General features: G+C 34.8%; 1 protein-coding gene across 2 annotated transcripts in view; it reads right to left on the bottom strand.

The window, feature by feature from the left end:
- The window catches only part of Dus1 (Dihydrouridine synthase 1), a 226,365-nt gene extending 222,836 nt beyond the window's left edge, over window positions 1-3,529 (bottom strand). The window contains exon 1 of one of the 2 annotated variants that reach the window (XM_043011505.2): window positions 3,391-3,529. The gene's annotated coding sequence lies outside the window, so the exon portion shown is untranslated. The remainder of the gene's footprint in view (window positions 1-3,390) is intronic. The other variant, XM_086547574.1, reaches the window with a different exon arrangement.
- Between the last annotated feature and the right edge of the window lie 3,971 nt (window positions 3,530-7,500).

The following is a 7,500-nucleotide window of genomic DNA, read 5'->3' as shown; positions in this document are numbered from 1 at the left end:
TTTAATATGTGACCAAGAAAAAAATAAATACAAGCCATTCATCAAAAGAAAAATGCTATGCTAGATATATGTTGCTCTCACTGATAATCGTGTTGAAACAGACTAAGTGAAATGCATCCACCTTTTTTATGGAGGCCCCACACACTATTTATATACAATGCTTAATCCTGCTTTCACCTTAGCCCCTCTGCACTTCATGCATACACTTTCAATATTTCTTTTTTGTTTGTCTGTTTGTCTTTTGTTGTTGCTTTTTCTTTCTTTTTTATTATAAATTATAAATTATAAATTTCTCTATTCTACTGATACCTACTGCAGTTGCACACATGGCTGCAAATATACTTAAAAAGAAATTCATCCTTCAAATAAATATACAATCAAATTTGTATAATATATACATTTAAAAATTTATAGAATAAATATTACTTATTATCTCATTCAATCAAATACTTGATTCTTTATTATTACTTTTTTTTTTCTTTATCATACATCTTTCATCTGTTAATTTCTATCTCCAGAATGCATTACCCCATTATATATTCAGGCGTCTATAGAAATACTCCTAGAATCTCTTTATTCTTTCAGAATGCCCTTATTACCTTGGTTTTTGCATAGTATCAGGTTTACTTCATAAATGTTAAATAAAAAAATATTTCCATTCTGACCACTGTCACTTGACTGAATAATCTTAAAAACTTAATAATGGTTACTACATTCTGACCTGTTAAAAACAGGCCCACAAGCACACACAGAAAAGAACATGCACATGCAAACGCACACACACTATAATAATATTCTAGAACTCATTTTACTGATTATCAACTGGGAGAGTACTTTATTTATAAGAGCAATAATATCCACAGTAATATAATCTCAAACAGCTAAACAGTCAATATCCAAAACCAAATCTTATTTTCATATGCAATTGTAGTTTCTAATAGGCTATCCTCACTTTGATTAAATATAAATTATTATTATTAAAACAAGCATGGGTGGTACAAATCCACTCAAATTATCTACATGATTATATCTCACTTTTTGCTAAAATATTTTTCAATACAATACAATAAATTTATAAAAAATATGTTTATTATACAGGATAGTCATGCATAAGTATGTTCCAGTGACATTAATAAAGCATGATTCTGAAGTTGTTTAAAATAAAGAGAAATTATTTTATGACTTCATTATAATATTGATTGATGCAAGGCATCATAAAGTAGTCATCAAAAGATGCTTTGAAGATACAGTATGCCTTACCAATGCTGGGAGATAGGGATATTGAGTTGTCAATTAGTTACTCAATAACACCACTTATCAAATGTTTAATAAAACCACGCCATTGGGCTGCATACAATGAATTATCTCATATACATCAGGAATGTACTGCATATATTACCACAAGTAATTATATCATCTTTGATATTCTTAATGCCATTAAACTTCAAAATTTAGCTTGGATCATCCAAAAACTAAAATTCCATGAAAATACAATCTCATTTCTATTCACAAACAATGTAATAGAGTTCTATAATGCTTTAACCCTTTCTATTTATGTTACTTTAAATCAAGGAAAAGCTCAATCAAATCTTAAAAATCTATTCTCTTAATACAATTTCTCTCTAACCCTACATTCAATGTATAATCTGGTAAACAAAAGAAATAAAATCAAAAATAAAAAAACTAGCTCTGCCTCACCCTCCTTACACTGATCAAACAGGATTATGTGGAAATCATCAATTTTTGAAACATGGAAGATAAATAGCTTCATACAAGTAACTAAATTTATCATGAAACATCGTGGATATATCATATTATGAAAAATATTCTAGTCTGCCTCGATCTCATTATGAAACCTATTGCTCACCTTTGCTCATGTATCCTACATGGTAAACATCGTTTTTTAGAAGTTATATTTATGAAATTCAGTTATTTCTTTCATGTTATAATGAACTAACCATGGGGTTTACCATTGCCAAACACGATCAGTGTTATCCAAATAAACTTAGTAAGTGATTGCAATGGACAAACAAATGTTCTATTGTTTGTTTGAGTACTGGATGGTAACTGAAGTGTTACATTCTTCCATGAAAGTTTGTTTATAAGGTACTATAAAATATCCCACTCATTCACAGTATGTTATATATTATAATGTTTGTAATGTTAAACTAGTTTGTTTCCTAAAAGTCCCACCTCTACACAAGCCTGTCCTCGTAAATAAGTATCTACACATACATACTGGTATGCATGTATGTAAGCGTGCACACATGCACGCACACACACAAAACTCTTGTAAGGCATATTCCAAATTCTGTCCGGAGGGGCCATACAATATGAACAAAATCTGTCTGAAAACAAGCATATAATTGAATAAACAGACCTCTATAAATCTATGAGGAGCTTTGTGAATATATAGCTGGGCTAAATAGGTCGTCATAACACTGCACAAAAAGTCAATTTGGAGGCCAAGTGTGTGTGTGCATAGTGACCATTAGATGTCATTAGTCAGCACTCCAGCAGTGTCACCATAATACTATCATTATGCTCTTCCTTCACATGATATTTTGAAATTTGACGATTTGTCTACCTTTACACAGGCTTTGAAATTGCGGTACTCCCAGATACAATGTCAGTGGTTTAAGAGAGTTGAGCGTAGTGTTGAACAGCTTGATGAAAGATCCACTGTTCACATATCCAATTATTGAACCTAAAAAACACCTTAACTTCTTTCCACTGTATAATTTAGTATATATGAGGATTCAGATTTATAACTTTCTTTTAAGCTGTACTATAATTCCTACATCACTTTAAGCTTAATAATAATTCTGTGGTAAGTTGAACAATTTCATTTTATATTTGGAAATTTCAAAATATGAACAACTTCACAAGAAGACATCGACAGAAAGATGATTGAGAATCTTTATTTTATATCATGACCACTTTTGTGACTCACAAAGGTTCTGCCATCCCCTTTAACTTTGTGATATTGTGGCAAATGGAATGAAGTATTTGAATTAGAAGATGACTTCTTTAATCACACTCTTAAATTATTATACACACTTGAAGCGAATTTCCAGCATGATGAGTTAAAAACAGTAATAGGAAAATATATATAGAATCCACCATACATGTGGCACAAAATCTATCAATAACATTTGCTAGAAACTCGGTAAATACATGAACACTTAACAAACCAATCTAATTCCTGTAGATAACAGACAAACCTCTACGCTTTTAAACACCTGAGTCGCCAATGCATAAATAGCTATTAGACTTTCGTAAATGCCTAATACACGTTTTTACCATTACGACCTGGCACATGCGGCACTGCCTTTCGCTCTTTAATACAGTCATGCACAATAAATCAACAAGATCACATAGACATATTACCTTATTTATTGTAGAGTTAGTGTAGTAATCCTCTAGAAAAGCAGGAACGAAGTATTATCATCTACACAACACGAAGTTCTCAAAAATTATCCCCGCGACGTCTTTCACGACCATGTGTTTGTTTACATCGGCTCCAGTCAGCTGTTTTGCAGAGTTGCCAGCAATATAATTCAGATGAAATTTGTTTTACGTTGTATTGGCCATGAATATTCTTAAATTCAATATTGTGTTTTCGGGATAAAGGGTTGTATTATCTTATACGAGATTAATGAAATATAACATAAATCACAGCTTCTGTAGTCAAAGAAAATGTCTTTTGTTGAAGGCATAACTCAAATATTTTTTTCACTATTTTATTTATAAATAAAGACGGGATAGATAATTTTAATATATTACTGTAGTATCAGTCTCACTCACATTACCATTACCTATATGTGACCTGTGTCATTCCATTTATTCAGTTATCATAAAATTATTCTCATTAAATACGTCAATTGCATCTCTTGCTTTGTGGCCCTGTGGATATATTCATTCCTCTCCATACCTTTTCTGCAGCAGTCGGCAACTCGGATGGCTGCATGTATGTGTGTGTGTGTGTGTGTGCATATATATATATATATATATATATATATATATATATATATATATATATATATATATCTATATATATATTTATATATATATATATATGTGTATATATGTATATATATATATATATATGTATGTGTGTATTATATATATATATATACAGTATATATATATATATGTATATATATATATATATGTGTATATACAGTATATATATATATATTATATATATATATATATATATATATATATATATATATATATATATATATATATATATGTATGTGTGTGTACATATATATATATATATATTATATATTATACATATATATATATACATATGGATATATATATATATACATATATATATATATATATACATATATATATATATATATATATATATATATGTATATATATATATAGAGCCTTCAACAGTTAAGACCCATATTACCTTAGAATACTTATTGACAATGAAATAAAACTGAGAATGAGATCATGCAAATTTCTGATCCAGTAACTACAACTTTTAACAATTTAACATGCTTTTTCGTTCGTGAAATATAGAGGCACCTTTGCTTGCCCACTGGTAAATCTGGCCCAAACTCATGTATTCCTCTTCAAAATGTATGAGTATGAGTTTTGGCGTTTCAGTACTGTCTCTTCGAGGCTTTTGAAGAATTTCGAAGCGCGGACATCTATCGGGAAAATATTTTACTATACGCTTGTAAACAAGTAGGGTGTAATGGCTACGCTAGAAGAACAGTCGAGGAATCTTTCAGTACTGGACTGAATGTTAGTATTTATGCTTTTGATGGAAAATAAGTAAGTAAGGACAAAAGACTTATAGTTTACATTTCTGCTTGTTTTGTTCTGTTTTATAATTGTTGATGAGCATAAGAACGGTTTATATCGATCATGATTCAATGGTTCCCAACCGGAGTGCCGTGGCACTAAGCCAGGCCTTCGGCTTGGGTGCCTTAGTCACTGTGTGCCGCAACACACACTGTACCCAAATATGTCATGGATATCAAAGAAAGTGACGGAGTGACCATTTATATCCAACAGAGCCGATAGCTATGTCCAGTTTAAGCTCACAGACCTCCGGCCTAATACTCATTGTAGGCGGAGTGGTGCTTACCCTGGCTGGCGGAGTGCAGACCTTCGTCGGAATTTTCATGGAAATACCGGCCTATTCGAGTCTCTTTTTCGGGAGCGGAATTTTGGTTAGTACTCACACTGTTAACATTTCAACTCTTGTTTCGCTTTGGTGCTTTAGATGTTATAGATCCGTTGCAACCAAATGTTTCTTTTCCCTTTTCTCCCTCTTCCTCCACTTTCTCCTCCTCCCCCCTCCTCTTATATATTTTCCTCCATCTTTTTAGGATTCCCCAGTTCCTCCTCCCTCCCCCCTTTCTTCTTTTTTTCATGTTTTTCTTCTAAATATCATTTATTCTTTTGCTTCTTTTCTTCATCTTCTTTTTTTTTTCTTCTTTTCCTTTTTCTTTTTCTTGTTTCCTTTCTTTTCTTCTTTTTCTTCCTTTTTTCTTGCTCTTATTATTTTCCTTCTTCATTATCATTTTTTCCTTATCATTGTTCTTCTTATTTTTTTCTTTCTCATTTTTTTATTTTCTTTTTATTTTTTTCTTGTTCCTTTTTTCTTCACCATCATCTACTATTACTATTTGATCTACCTTTCCTTCGTCCAGCTCGAAACTCTAAAACGCCATTAATTCACAGAGTCTGCAAGCGGGCATCGTCGTAACCATAATAGCATACAAACACTACACATCCCAGGAGCCAGGAATTCCCCGAGGAAGAACAGTCCTGGTCATTAGGATCCTTTTGGCATGTTCTTCCCTCATCCTTCTGGCTTCCGTCCTCCTCCTGCACCTTGACCTCGCCTTCGTGTGGCCGTGGGCTTCCAGGTCAATGGCTTTCCGGGACACTGATGATGCAAGTATGTTGATTACGAGTTCGGTGTTGTGTAAAATGGGGAGGGACTATGTAGGTGTGAAAATAAATCGTGTTGGGGGCTTGGGAGGCGCATTGTGGGACTGGGTATTGAGGGGGTTGAAGAAAAGTATCTTGGGAAGTGCGATGTCGTGAGGATCTTTTTCTAGAAATTGTAGAAGGTAATATAAGAGGATTTGTGTTACACGCTGAGTTCATCTTTGTGAGAAGGGCTGCTTGATTAATTGATAATTAATTAAACGAAAAAGACATGCTGAATCTGGAAAGGAAATGAAACGTTCACATGAAGCAATGGAATCTAAGGGTCAACAGATATTTAAAGTTTGTGATTATGTAAGGGAAGATAAACATGTTCAGCAAGGACAAGTGCGTTATGAAAACAATATTTCATGAAATTGTGATTTCCATGGAAGGTGGACCTATGTAGAAGTGGAGGAATATTATCATGATTTGAGGATTAAAGATACGAGATCCAGCCGCAATAAAGGAAAGCAGAATGAAACAAAGCTTAATGTCGACAAAATTCGAATGAATGATCAGGGCTTACTAGAAAGTAAATGACTTTGTGCAATTTCCTTATTAAAGATTAACCTTGTAATATATGTTTTGCAGATGTATGGGCTCTTTCAGTTGCGGGGTTAGTTGGATGTAGCAGTTGCATCACATGCCTATTTGTCACTTTCGCCGGGTACCCCCAAATCAGTGCCGCAGCAACAGACCGAATCACCATGATGTCTGACTGGGTCTTTCAGCCCTCGCCGAACCTTGCCAGCTCTAGGCTGTCACTGCACAGAACGGGCACATCACTCTGGGAATCAAGGCGGGAGATTCTTCGTCGGTCTTTTCAAAGCCCCCAAGCAAATACTTCGGTGTCTCATTCACGGTATCTCGACCCTGGGGATATGTGCTCCCCTGTCGACTCCCCTTGTCGAGCTCTGAGCACTTCCACCGTCAGTTGCAACGTACTTTGCAATGACGCCGTTATTGATGTGACGTTTAAGTCAGCAAGTATCTCGGGGAAACAGCCAGTCAGAAGCTTGTTGTCGTTCAAGCCGTGGGACAGCTCGGGCCAAACGCACTCGTCCCCCGAGTCCTTGCCTCAGCAAATGGGTATCATCCATACCAGGGCCTGGTCCAGCTCGCCTTCTGTCGCAGTTTTAGATGCAGAGGAATCCGTGTCTCCGGTATTTGAGATGCCTTCCCCAAAAGACGTTTCGAAATACCAGTCTGAGACCGTCACCCCTTTGTCAGAAGATTCTCCTACAGATAAAACGCCCTCGCCTCTACGTGGGAGAGTCCAAGAACGCGATTTGAAGTACGCCCTGCAGACAGACCCAGCTTTCCGAACTCGTCAAATCAGCACTCCATCCCATCCACATAATGCCTTATCATTAATTGCGTTTACTCCATCCTCTGGTTCCTCATCTAGTTCAGGGCCTGTCACGCCATTGTCTTCTGCATTTCGTTCAACTGATAAGAGGTCTCCATACGTCTGGCCGGACTTATCTTTGTTACTTCCCTGGAAACCTAATATCTCTACTTCCTCTT

This window comes from Penaeus japonicus, unplaced genomic scaffold (genome assembly GCF_977035675.1).
Source record: "Penaeus japonicus unplaced genomic scaffold, GWHDUDI00000001_assembly GWHDUDI00000019, whole genome shotgun sequence".
In the NCBI taxonomy this organism is placed as follows: Eukaryota; Metazoa; Arthropoda; class Malacostraca; order Decapoda; family Penaeidae; genus Penaeus; species Penaeus japonicus.
Note: the sequence above shows the minus strand (reverse complement) of the source record. Positions and strands in the feature narration are given on the sequence as shown.